Here is a 14,316-nt window from a genome sequence, read left to right as displayed (position 1 = left end):
AACTTTAGTAAGTCCCTTATGATTTATCTTTCATGTTTACCTTTTCATACTTCTCTTGATTCTTGTGTTTGAAAGTCAAATTTTCTATTCAGCTCTGGTCTTTTCATCAAGAATGCTTGAAAGTCCTCTGTTTCATTGAAAGACCAATTTTTCCCCTGAAGCGTTATACTCAGTTTTGCTGTATAGGTGATTCTTGGTTTTAATCCTAGTTCCTTTGACTTCTGGAATATCTTATTCCAAGCCCTTCAATCCCTTAATGTAGAAGCTGCTAGATCTTGTGTTATCCTGATTGGATTTCCACAATACTCAAATTGTTTCCTTCTGGCTGCTTGCAATATTTTCTCCTTGATCTGGGAACTCTGGAATTTGGCTACAATGTTCCTAGGAGTTTTTCTTTTCAGATCTCTTTCAGGAGGTGATTGGTGGATTCTTTCAATATTTATTTTACCCTCTGGTTCCAGAATATCAGGGCAGTTTTCCTTGATATTTTCATGAAAGATGATGTTTAGGCTCTTTTTTTTGATCATGGCTTTCAAGTAGTCCCATAATTATTAAATTGTCTCTCCTGGATCTATTTTCCAGGTCAGTTGTTTTTCCAATGAAATATTTCACATTGTCTTATGTTTTTTTCATTCTTTTGGTTTTCTTTTGTAATTTCTTGGTTTCTTATAAAGTCATTAGCTTCCATCTGCTCCATTCTAATTTTGAAAGAACTATTTTCTTCAGTGAGTTTTTGAACTTCCTTTTCAATTTGGCTAATTCTACTTTTTAAAGCATTCTTCTCCTCACTGACTTTTTGGACTTCTTTTGTTATTTGAGTTAGTCTATTTTTAAAGGTGTTATTTTCTTCAGCATTTTTTGGGTCTTCTTTAGCAGGCTGTTGACTTGCTTTTCATCAATTTTCTTGCATCACTCTCATTTCTCCTCCCAATTTTTCCTCCACTTCTCTTACTTGATTTTCAAAATTCTTTTTGAGCTCTTCCATGACCTGAGATCATTGCATATTTGTTTTAAAGGTTTTGGATACAGAGTCCTTGACTTTTATGTCTTCTTCTGATGGTATTCATTGTTCTTCCTCACCTGAAAGGATGGAAGAAAATAACTGTTCACCAAGAAAGTAATTTTCTATAGTGTTATTTTTTCCCCTTTTGGGGGCACTTTCCCAGCCAATTACTTGACTTTTGAGTCCTTTGTCAAGAGGAGGGTACACTCTAGGAACCTGTAAGTTCTCAGTTCCTCTAAGGTGGCACAATCAAGGGAGAGGAGTTTACTCCTCTCCTGGTCTATGCTATGGTCTGGAAGCAACCACAAGTTTTTCTGCCCAGGGACTGTGAGTAAAATTCCCTCTCCAAAGCCTCCACCAGCTCCACCAGTCAGTGCTCCTCCTCACCCTAAGACAGCCACTCAGGTCTGACCTGGGGCTGGGGTTAGGGCAGGACCCTGTTACCTTCTCACCCAAGTGAAAGAGTTTTCTCACTGACCTTTGAAGCTGTCTTTGATGTTTGTGGGGAGAGAGATCTGGGAACTGCAACTGCTACCCAGGATTCCATATTCTGAAGCCTGCTCACGTCCTGTCCCTGCCACACTACACAGCCAAGGCTGGACTGAACTCCATGGGCTGCGCTCTACTCTGAGCTAAGTGTGATATACCTTTCCTGTCAGCCTTCCAGGCTGTCTTGGGCTGGAAATCTCTTTCATACTGTCATTTTGTGGCTTCTGCTGCTCTAGAATTTGTTTAGAGTCATTTTTTACAGGTATTTTATGGGCTGTGGGGGCAGAGCTTCTACAGGTCAGTCCTTGTACTCTGCCGTCTTGGCTCCTCCCCTCTCAATTGATTTTTAACATAATTTTAAGGAGGCATTATCCTGGTCTCCTCACTTTCCTTCACCCCACATAGCTAATCAATTATCAGATCTTCTACATTCAAATCTCTTGTATCCTGCCCCTCTGCTCCACTCTCACAGCTTCCAAGATATTTCAGGTTCTTATAACCTCCATTATTGCAAAAAACTTTCTGATTGGTCTCCTTGTCTCAAATTTTTTCCCATTCCAGTCCATGCCACATACTGCTGCCCAAGTGATTTTCCTTAAGGGCAGCTCTAGCCATATCCCTCTACTCAATAAACTTTAAGGGTTCTTATCACCTCTAGAATAAAATTTAAACTCCTCTGTTTAGTGTAGAAAGGGCTAAGCCACCTGACATAAACCAATCTTTCTGGTCTCATTAGACATCACTCCCCTTCTTATACTCTGCAATCTAGCAATGCTAGCCTTCTCTCTATTTATCACTCCATTTCCAACTCCTTAATTTTGCAGTAGCTATCTCCTTTGTCCAATCTTCATTCATACTCAAATGTTTGTAGCTTATTCCTGCTACCCCTTTACAAATTTTTGAACTAGAAATAAGTGTCCCCATCCTAAAAATTGCTAAGATTTCTCAGGTTGTTTAGTGTAGGAATGGAAATGTAGTCTTAGGAATCTAATGGCAATAACCCACATTTGCATAACATTTTATAGTGTTTTATTAAAAAATAATTTTATAGTTTATGAAGGCATTTGCTTCCAACAACTCTGCAAGGTAGGTAAGTACAAATATTATTGTAAAGAGGGAGATGATCTTGGAAACCCCTGATCAATTTCCTATGTCTGTCATCATAAATTTGATGTAGTTACATGGTGTGGACCTCATTACAGATGTCTGAAAAGCACCTCCCCTGGAGGTGGACTTAATGCACTCAGACCTGTTCAAAGGAAAGAAGGAACTTCAGTGACTGGTTCTCAATTCAGAGCCAAAAAGATAATATAGGCTGGAGCAGTGGGAGTGATATTCGCTCAGGCTGCTCCACTCACCCCACCCCATTTTACAGAATGAGAAGCCCAGTCTCTTACAAGTTAAGTGACTTCATCAGGATCACACATATGATCAGTAAGTGTTAAGGACTGAAACCTAGGTCTTCCAACTTCCAGTCCATTGCTTTTTCTTTTGAAAACCCCAGAAATGGAGTTTTTGTGCCTATTTGGCAAACCGTTTTCCAGGAATTACTACGCAACTCTTGACTCCAGAGAGAGCAGAGTATTTCCTTGAATTTCCTTCTCACTACAATCACTTGCCTCTTCACTTTGACAAGTACTCCAATTCTGAGTTTCAGTCTTCTTCAAAGTTGCCAAGTTTCACCCTGTGCCTTCCAACTTTGTTCCAGCAGTTCAGATGAAACCACCAGATTTTTTTTTTTAAAGAAATACCTCTTGCCAGTCTTTGTTTGCAAAATCTTCTGTGTTACGTTATTAATTCAATAATGTGGTGACGGCAATGGGCTGGGCAAGCTGTTTATGGAAGGTATGCTCTCTTTCATCAGGTACTCTGCCTAAAGCTCCCTGCCTGGGGTCAATGGAAGTCAGTGTTTCCGTAAGAAACGCTTCTCAGTGGAAAAGGTCAATGGGAGGTAGGCTTCTCAGAACGACTTATCTGATTATGAGCACAAAACATAGCATCTGTCAAACATGGTGCTCTTCCTTTCTTTCATGATTTCTTTGTAAGCATTAAAAATAACATTCAAACACTGAAATTCCTTGCTAACAAAACAAAACATTTTCTCCTGTATGCTTCGTAGCATCACTTTTGGTGCTTAATGTATAGGGCACTGGAAATGTCAGCTATTTCTTAAGCTTAAAACTGTTCAAGATACTAAAACTTATAGATACCCTAAGACTTTTGGGACATCCAGTACATGTATCTCACTCAAACCAACGAGAAGATGAATGGTAGAAAGGGCATCTCATCTGGAGTCAGGAAAACCTGGCTTCAAATTTCACCTCAGGTACTTACTATATGGAAAAGTCACTTAAATTCTCCACGCCTCAGTTTTCTCATCTTTAAAATGAAGAAAATCATAGTTGTAAAACTGGATGGCACCTTGAGGACCATGAAGTCTCACCGTCTTATTTTACAAAGGAGGAAGCTAAGATCTAGAAGTCTGTTTCCACTGTGCCAGGCTATCTCTTAGATAAATAAAATTTAATTGTCTTATTATTTTTTTAATAATAGCACCAAGTTTATTCAGTTGACCTGGAACCAGGAACCTCTTAATTCAAAGCCTGAATTTTATGTCATTACTTCAAGGATCTGTATTCCTGCAAACAGATACAGATCACAAACCTTCAATTCCTTAGAAGATAACTTCTGGGAATTATTATGACTAAAAAAGTCACTCTTTTCTGGCCAGCCTTCCAATGCTGTGTGTCTCCATGTTTAGATAGTAAGGTGTAGTAGATAGAACAAAGAACATAAAATCAGGAAGACCTGATCTTGCCTCAGACACTACATGACTTAAGTCACTTATGTGGGGAACAAGAAAGTTCTGTTTCCACAGTTCTAGGTGATAAGAATTGTGACCTAGCATGGTCAAATTAGAGGTCAGAAACTAGTGCACAGGCTCGTTGAGCTGTTTGAGGGAAAGCCTATGAAAGAGAAGAACATAAAGTCACATGGCCAGGGGCAGTGTTGTGGGAGATCCAAAGTTCAGAATGCTGTAAGAAGCATCCATTATTCTGAACATCTTGTAGTCTTCCTGTAACCTTACTGGGGAGGCTACCTGTCCATTCGGGGGGAGTGGATGTAAAGATTAATAAAAGCTTTCCTGATTTCACAACAGGTATTGTTATTTGTTTCTCACAGTTGGAGGCTCATTTCTCGCATCTGCTAGCCTCAGTCTTCCCATCTGTGAGATGGGAATAAAATGCTAATGCCTACCTCCCAGGGTTGTTATAAGGATCAAATGAGATATAATGCAGAGTGTCTCCAAAGTCTCAGCCCAGTTTTAAGTTTGCTTAAGTCACCAAGCATTTATTAAGTGCTCACTATATGCCAGGCATTGTGCTCTGCTTTGGGGATACAGAATAAAGTACTTTTTAAACATAAAAGAGCTATAAAAATGATAGTTTAGTTGAATTGATCCTTAAACAACAGTTGCAAGTCATTATCAGGTTGGTACTTAAAAGCTTAACAGCTTGGGAGGACCTGCTGGACTCTTCTGGAGTGGTCTCTAAGAAGACAGGGTCCCTTCTATCTTACAACAAAAGCATCCTAGGAAGCCTCCAGTAGAGACGAACTTGAAGGTCAAATAACTCATGCAAACTATCCCAGTTTCAGTCAGATTCAGGTCTTAAGACAGCTAAAACATGGATAACTTTCAAATCTTGAGCAGGAAGCAAATGGGGACAGAGAATGACCATGTAGCCATGGGTCTGTGAACATCATAGATTCTCTTTTTTAACCTCTGAGTCATCTTTGTTAGTTGTCTAGGCTCAGCTTCCTTGGTTTTGGTTTTGTCAGGAACTCAGACTATGTATAGATCACCAGTGGTGCTAAAGAGGGTGGTCTGAATGAAGGTTTCCTAGGGATGTTTCCTTACCTTATTTGAATAAGTATTTCTAATAGCCCTAGGTGATGCAGCTGATCAAAGTCCTCCAGGTGGTACAGTAAATGGAGCTGGAAGACCTGAGTTTGAATGCTCCCTCAGACATTAGCTGTGTCAAATCAACAAGCATTTACTTTGCCTCTTATATGGCAGGCACTGTGTTAAGTGCCACAAAAACTCAGAAAACACCCAATCTGATTTGAAGCAACCACAAGCTCACGTATGTCCTCACAGTCTGTTTCCTTGTCTGAGTCACAATGGACAAGTGTTCTGACCTTTTTCTAAGACTCATCAGCAAAATGGAAACAATAATAGTATCCGCTTCACAAGGTTGTTGTGAGCATCAAATGAAATAATCTATGCAAAGTAGATGTTGGCTGTTAATTACTAGGATCCCTCCTGGATTTGGGTTATTGCATTTGCATCAACAAGAATATCTTTTTTCATTGTGCTTCACTTTATTGTATTTCACAGATGTTGGGTTTTTTTTTTTTACAAATTGAAAGTTTGTGGCAACCCTTTGTCTGCTGGCGCCATTTTCCCAACAGCATGTGGTCACATCGTGTCTCTGTGTCACATTTTGGTAACTGTCACAATTTTTCAGACGTTTTCAGTATTATATCTTTATGGTAATCTGAGAACAATGATCTTTGATGTTACCATTGTAGTTGTTTTGGGGCACCAGGAACTGCACCCACATAAGAAGATAAACTTAAAAGATAAATGTTGTATGTGCTCTGACTGCTCCCATCCACCAGCCTTTGCGATTCCTCTCTCTTTCCTTGGGTCTCCCAATTCCCTGAGACACAACAGTGTTGAAATTAGGCCAGTTAATAACCTTACAATGGCCCTTAAATGTTCAAGTGAAAGGAAAAGTCAATTGATGTAACAAACTTCATTGCTGTCTAGCTTTAAGAAATTACCCCAGTCATCCCAGCCTTCAACAGCCATCAACACTGAGGCAAGACCCTCCACCAGCCAAAAGATTACAACTTGCTGAAGGTCCAGATGATGATTACCAATTTTTAGCAATAATGTATTTTTTAATTAAGGTATGCATATTTTTTTAAAAGACATAATCCTATCACACACTTAATAAACTACATTATAGTGTAAACATACCTTTTATATGCACTGGGAAACCAGAAAATTTGTGATTCACTTTATTGCAATATTCACTTGATGGAAAAATGTCTGGTACTGAACCCGAAATATCTCTGAGGTATGCCTGTATGTAGTCATCCCTTGTTTTGTATTAACAGGATTACCTTAAAGATTTACTTGTGCTTATTTTGGGCTGCACATCCAATTTTTCAAGGTAATTTTGGATTCCAACCAGGGCTAAACTCCCTGAGAGGTCAAGGAGTTATTTTCTGACTAGCTTGTGGATCAGTTAGAACTTTGGGAGCAGTAATGACTGGTGACCTGTAAGATTCAGCCTTACCTTCCCAGGGAATTGGTCAGGTCTGTTTGGCTGGAACATTTTAGCCCTGATTCTTATCCTGCCTTCCCAGATAGTCCCTTCCACCTCCACTGCTAAGCTTACTGATGTTGTTTCTCCTAGTTAATTATCCATATTGTTAACATAATCAACGTACAGATAGATAGACAGATAGACACACAGACAGACAGAGAGATAGATAGATAGATAGATAGATAGATAGATAGATAGATAGATAGATAGATAGATAGATAGATAGATAAACCCAGTTACAACCAAAGGTATTTGTGTATTTCAGACTGTTGTTAGGAATCCAGGGCTTTCTTTGATAAACAGTTCATAGTTCAAACTTTTTCACAATTCAGACATTTTAGAAATATTCTATAAGCTACGCTGTACTCAATAAATGCTTCTTAATTTTTTTCTAGATGAAAAGATATTGAAATACTGGCTTTTTCCACTTAGCTGTATACAGGTGTGAGAACAGGGGGTTTTGGATAGGGAATGTATCGATCCAAGTATTTGAAGGACTGTTGCATAGAAAAGGAATTACTTGGCCCCAGAAAGCAGAACTAGGAACAGAGGGCAAAATCTGGAAAGATTTAGGATTGAGTTTATGGGAAAAAAATCATCCTAACTAACAGAACTATCAACCAACCAAATCAGTCAGTCAGTATGCATTTATTAAGTGCCTATTATAAACCAAATGCTGTGAAAGATGCTAGAGATATAAGCATTAAAAAAAACCCCCAACAACATGTTCCATGCCTCAAAGAGCCTGCATTCTGGGGAAAGAGCTACCCCCTAAAAATGGAACAGGGAAATATAAAGGAACAAGTGTTTATTAAATATCTCCTATATGCCAGGTTCTGTGCCACGTGCTTATCAGATATGATCCTACTGATCCTTAGAACAACCCTGGGAGGCATCTGCTATTATTATCATCCTCATTTTACAGTTGGGGAAACAGATGAAGTCACTTGCTGGGTCGTACAGGTAGTGTCTGAAGTCAGATTTGAACTTGAGTCTTCCTGAGTCCAGGTCCAGTGGTCTGTTTGCTATACCACCTAACCACCTTTATAATAATATAACACAGGGCTGGAGAACCTAAGGCCCCAAGGCCACATGTGGCCTTGCAGGTCCTTGGGTATGGCCTTTTGACTGAATCCAAGTCTTACAAAACAGATCCTTTTATTAAGGGGATTTGCTCTGAGAAGTTTGAATCCAGTCAAAGGGCCACACTTGAGGAGCTAGAGGGCCACATGTGGCCTCAAGACCACAGGTTCTCCACTCTTGATATAATGTATGATTGATATATGTATGGTATTGATGCTATTTTTGAATAGTTCTTTTCAATAATATTTAAACATTTTCAAGATAAAGATATAATTCTTCCACAGGAATGGGCAGCCTTAGAAAGCAGTGGGATACTCTTCAATAGACGCCTTCCAACAAAGACTGGAAAAATTGCTTATTAAGCTTATTGTAGATGGGAGTCTTTTTTAGTTATGAGTCAAATTAGATGTCTGCACAGGTCCCTTCCCACTCTGTGCAAGGGAATGGATTTGGGGCTGAGACTGTAAGCATACTGCAGCAACCAGCTGCTGACTTCTGACCTTTTCCTCTCTGGTTATTTGTTTTATGGTGGTGGTCACATAACAGTATTGATAGGGTGGGGGAAAAAAAGAAAAAAATGCATGTTAGATGTAAGCAGACTTGGAGCATATTAAGAAGGATAACTTGTAGACCAGAAGCCATCAAGGATAGAAAGGACAGTTAAAAATAAAGAATAAGAAAAAAACCGGAGGTGGACTGTTCAAATGGTGAGAAGACATCAGGGTAATAAATGGACAAAATTTTTCTCTTAAACTTAAAATAACATGTTGAATTCCTGAGGCCATCTGCTGCCTCCTCAAGGTAAAACTTACAGCTCAATTATGAATTAGGACATTTTATATCATTATGAATATATAGTATCCACTGTGCTATGTACAGAAGTACAGACAAAAAGTACAAAAATCAAAAAGTACAAAGCCTGCCCTGAGGGAATGTACCTTCTGGTAGCAGAAGATAATTCATATGGGGAATGATAGCCAAGAAGAAGGAGTTTTGGTCAGGGATGGCACAGAGATGGTGACTGGTGACAAAGGATATTGAGTTAATACACTTTTACCAGGAATGGTGGAATGATTTGATGACTGTTCCAAGAGCTCGAAGTAGACAGCAAGGTATGGATTTGGGGGACATCAGAGTTGAGGTTGGAGGCAGGCTACTTTCTGTGATCGTTGTCAATCAGAAGTCCTGGTGGGAACCAAAAGGCTGGGTCAGAGATGGAGACGGAGCATAGCAGCATGACATGCATGCAGATGGCTAAGAAGCAGCATTTTGGTGGCTCTGGAGGGCTAGTTATGGTGAATCCTCCTCAAGGCAGCTCATGATACAATTTGTATTGCCTACGTCAAAAATCACTTTGTAAAGTTTAAAAGCACTGTATAAATGTGAGGTTTTATTATGCCAATAATTCACAGATCAATCAACAAAAGTATATCTGGAGTCACATCCGTTAAAGGGTATATTATAGGACTTTGGTATATTCATGAGAGTCACTGTTGTGTGAGGAGAGTCTCCAAGTTTGTATTTTGCTCTAATAAGTCAGATGCTTTCTTGAAGCCAAGAAACAGTAAATGCAATTTCATCTTATAGACCCTTCTGCATTAACGATACCTTGGTAAAGATGTGGCATGTTGGTAAAGACTGTCTCCAAAAAAATCACTTTTGAGAAGATGCTGATTTCATCAAGGGAGTCTTTGATGAGTGTATAGACCATTCTTGTAAAGACTTTCTGGTAATACGTTGGCAATATGATTTTGGTCACCTATATATATTTAAAAGCAAAAACTCTATCTGATGCTCTCTTCCACTTTTGGAATCTCCCTCTCTTTAAGGCAGCTTGAGAATTACTTTTGGATCAGCTCCCTCCCCACCCCAGGTAATTGGGGTTAAGTGACTTGCTCAGGGTCCCATAACTAGTGCCAAGTATCTGAGATCAAATATAAACTCAGGTCCTCCTGATCCCAGGCCAGGCACTCTATCCCACTCCTGCCATGTAGCTACCCCTCTGACCAGCTTTACAATTATGTCACCTTCAGAATGAATTTCCTCTGTAAACTTCCAATCCTGACTTCATCTTTGTAATCATCATGGCTAGTAGCAGCGTGTCAAAATATGGAGGTCTCACTATTGTTTCTGATAGTAAGAGTTATATAAAAAAATAAACAAAACCACGAAAAGATTCTACAATATTTCTCATTTATTATCATCCCGATTTCATCTATAAATGCTCTTAGGGTAATCAAATAAGATTAGAAGCCAAGCTCTCTACAGGTTTATTTTTTCTTCAAATGCTCAAGGAAGAGATATTTCTCATAAATTTTGTTATCCTTTTCCATACAATTTTCCAAATTAACTTTGTTCTAAATTAGCATCACTCTTAGGCGATGGGGTAGGCAAGGCTTAACTGGGCTTTTTTTAGCTTTGACACTGTAGCTAACTTTTCGTCCAGTCTTTTTTCAGTTTGTGTCCAACTCTTTGTGACCCTATTGGGAGTTTTCCTGGGAAAGATATTGGAGTGGTTTCTCATTTTCTTCTCCAGCTCATTTCACAGATGAGGAAACTAAGGCAAACAGGGTTAAGTGACTGGCATAGGGTCATAGAGATGGTAAGTGTCAGAGACTAGATTTGAATTCAGAAAGATGAATCTTCCTGACTCCAGGCCAGGCACTCTATCCCACTGAACCATCTTGCTGTCCAGCTAACTTTTAAATTGGTTAAATTTCTCTAGGAAAGTATAAGTAAATGATTGTCCTTGTTTTTATTCATTTTTTTAGGTTGACAACTTATTTCTATAGATCACATAAGAGCTGCTGAAGTCATAGTGTCTTCTCAGCTTTATCTTTCTTCTAATTTACTATTTACTTTGGTCTTTGCTCTAGTTTATGGGCTTGATTGCAAACAGAAGGCTAATTCTGAAGGACTTGCTCTTTGCTCAGGATTAGTCCAAGAAGACAGTTAATTTCACTTTTGTTTTTATAATGACTTTCGGTGTTTGCATGCCTCAATGCCCCTACCTCTCTTTCTGAAATATCCATGATATGCAGATGTGAAGTTTCTGCATACTTTAGAACAGGGTCTTAACCTGCAGGTCCACAGACAGACTTCAAGGGCATCTGTGAAGTTGGGAGGGAAATTACACTTTTTCACTAACTTGTAATGAATTTTGAATATTTCCTCTAATTAGGAATTATTAAATATTATTCTGAAGAGGAGTCCATAACGGATCCATAAGGCTTCACCACAGTACCAAAAGAGTCCATGATATATACACACACAAAGATTAAGAACCCCTAAGAGAAAGGGTGGTAGATTTTTAAGCTAGTAAACCCAGAGTAAGTCACTGAATCTCTCTGGGTTTTTTCTTATGTCTCTCCCAAACTCCTCTCCTAAAATTTCCATCTATCTAACAGTGACCCTTACCTAACATGTAAATCCATAACTTTATTTTCCTTTATTGTTAGCAAAAAGTTTTTAACAAAGCAAGAACTGTACCTAGAGAATCATTCTGATACATAAATGCAGAGACTTTCTACTCGATTAGAATTAGCAATAAATCACACAATTCTTCATTCATCAAGATATGAAGGCAGGGAGGGCAAGCCGCCCCCCCCCCATAGATTAAAAAAATCACATTAGAAAATTCTTACACAGATTATAGAAGAATTTGTTTATATTATTGTTCACATTTAGCAAGCAATATAAATTTAACTTAGTAACCAATAATTGTGGCAAACACGTTCATCCTTATTTGGCATTAGCAGTCAAAGTAATTCAAAGAAGCAATAACAGTTGTCTTGGGACTTATCAGATTTGAGATACTAATAAAAATGGGTGTAGGCAGTTCACATACATTTTCAAGCTTTATTGGCTATTAAATTTAGTTTATCTTAAAAAACCAAACAGACTTTTCTCTAAGAAAATTTCCTGTCCAAATCAGAATTCATCATATTTTCCTTGTACCCACCCATTCTAACTTCCCTATTTCTGTAAAGGATACCACCTATTCTTCAAGTCATCCAGGTTGGCAGTCTGCACTCTCAACTTTAGTAGGTCTATCAAAGCAGTAGTTTTCACCTCTGTCCTCTTCTCTCCACTTACAGGGTAACACCCTAATTCAGACATTTAGTACCTCCCACCTGCACCATTGCATTAGACTCACAGTTGGTCTTGCATCCAGTTTTTCTAATCCATTGTCCCCAGAGTTACCAAAATGATAGTCCCAAAGTATTGGTCTATCCATATCACTCCAAGAACTCGGCTCCTACACTACTTCCTGGCCATTTCCAAACTATGTCCTCTGCCTTCTGATCATCTTCTTTATGTCCCACCCAAAAGAATTCAGCCTTTATCCCTTGGCCCCAGAGTTCTGAAATGTGACTTTTGCCTTATCTGGACCAGAATCTCACCATCATGCTAATTTCCCAGGTATGACCATGGTTTATCCCTACTCTACTTATGTCTAGTCTTTCTCCATTCTAAAGCAAGATCCTTGAGGGCATGAACTAGCTTATTTCTATTTGTTTACCCAGCCTGGGGAAGTCAGTAAGACTAGACTTGGTAAGTAAGACTTGGGAGTCAGTTAGACTAGAATTCTAATTCTAGCTGTAAGACACTGACCCCAGGGAGATAACAATAGTTATAATTAGTTATATATTATTATAATATATATGTATTATTATTATAACAGTAGTTATAATAATCTTCCTCCCAGGGTGGTCATGAAAGCAGAATGAAATAACACACATAAAGGATGTTGTCCTTCATTTTCCAAGAGAACTACAATGGGAGCACTATGCTAGAGTCAAGTTTCAGTGTATCCAGTTATGGCTGATCAGACCAATACGAGCTCAGAATGCTCTATCTCAGGTCGGGCACACATAGTCTGTGTGAACATTTGGGGTGGACATTCTAAATTTGCGCATCCTACATTTCCTTTTAGCTGTTTCAATTCTGCTTTGCTCACAGATCACAGCGCCTTCTCTGATGTGGGCATAGCATACTGAGCTGTCCTGTGCCAGTGTCTCCCACATCACACAATCACTTCCAAAGTTCTTAAGAGAGACCTTGAGAGTGTCCTTGCATGGTTTCTTCTGACCACTATGTGAACTCTTGCCCTGTGTGAGTTCTTCATAAAACAGTCTTTTTGGCCTGGGTATGTTTTGCATTGGAACAATGTGGCCAGTCCATCAGAGTTGCACTGTCTGAAGCATAGTTGGAATGCTTGGCAGTTTAGTTCAAGTAAGGACCTCAGTGTCTAGTACCTTATCCTGCTAGGTGACCTTCAGAATCATCCTAAGACAATTCAGATGGAAGCAGTTCGGTTTCCTGGCGTGGCACTGGTAGACTGTCCATGTTTCACAGGCACACAACCCTGAGGTCAGCACAATAGTTCTGTAGACCTTCAGCTGGGTAGTTAGTCTAATGCCTCTTCTCTCCCACTTTCCTTCGGAGCCTCCCAAACAGAGCTAGCTCTGTCAATATAGCATCATATAAGGACTAGCTATCTCTGTGCCAAGCTATTTTTTTTTCATTCTGTTGTTCAAGAAGAATCAATGGCTCTTTATAGCTTTTAGGATAAAATACAAAAACCCTAGCTTGGTATTTAAGACCTTTTAAAATCTGATCCTGCCTTTCTCTAGACTCCTGTCACATTGTTCCTCCTCACAAACTACATTTTAGCCAAACTGACCTTCTTTCTGTTCCTAATAGACAACATTCCATCTCCCGTCCTCTGCCTTTGCGCAGCCCCTGACTCTCTTCAAGGCTCATTTAAGGGCCACCTCCTACAAGCCTTTTCCTGATTCCTCCAGTTGTTATGGCTTTTCCTCCTCCCCTCCAGTAAATACTTTGAATTTATTTTGTTTTGACTTATCCTAGGGCAAGTTGTCTCCTCCACCTCCACCTAGACCAGAGGAGAGAAATTCCTTCACTTTGTCTTTCGCACCTAATAAAGTGCTTGGCCCTTAATAGGTAATTAATAAATTCTTGTTGAATTAAAAATGTAAAATGAGAGAACTGGTTTTAGAAGACTGTCTGAAGTCCCTTTCAGCCCTAAATCTCTGATCCAGAACTGAATTTTCCAACACTGTTTTTTGCCTACCCCATCATGCCCACTTTTGCCTTGGGATTACCAAGTACCAAAATAACTTTTGACTTTAATTGGTGGATTTTTTGAAGGTGTTCATAGAACTTCTGTTTTCTTCATCGTGATCATCGCTGGGCAAGATGACAAATGCTTGCTATGAAATGTTGTTACTTGTTGCCTTTTGGCATCCAATAAAACCAAGTCTGCCAAGCCCTTTATGTATCTCTCCAAAGAGCACCTGACACATGGGGAAGTCTGCT

At 39.2% G+C, this 14,316-nt stretch overlaps 1 protein-coding gene across 4 annotated transcripts in view; it reads left to right on the top strand.

Moving 5' to 3' along the window:
* SORBS2 (sorbin and SH3 domain containing 2) overlaps positions 1-14,316 on the top strand; it is a 487,674-nt gene that overhangs the window by 198,480 nt on the left and 274,878 nt on the right. The window contains exon 1 of one of the 4 annotated variants that reach the window (XM_072622631.1): positions 3,419-3,443. The exons of the other annotated variants lie outside the window; for them this stretch is intronic. The gene's annotated coding sequence lies outside the window, so the exon portion shown is untranslated. Of the gene's footprint in view, positions 1-3,418; positions 3,444-14,316 lie in introns of those variants that run through there. 4 annotated transcript variants of the gene reach the window in all.

The sequence above is a fragment of the Notamacropus eugenii genome, chromosome 7 (assembly GCF_028372415.1).
Source record: "Notamacropus eugenii isolate mMacEug1 chromosome 7, mMacEug1.pri_v2, whole genome shotgun sequence".
Classification (NCBI taxonomy): domain Eukaryota; kingdom Metazoa; phylum Chordata; class Mammalia; order Diprotodontia; family Macropodidae; genus Notamacropus; species Notamacropus eugenii.
This window is presented reverse-complemented; position numbering and strand designations above follow the sequence as displayed.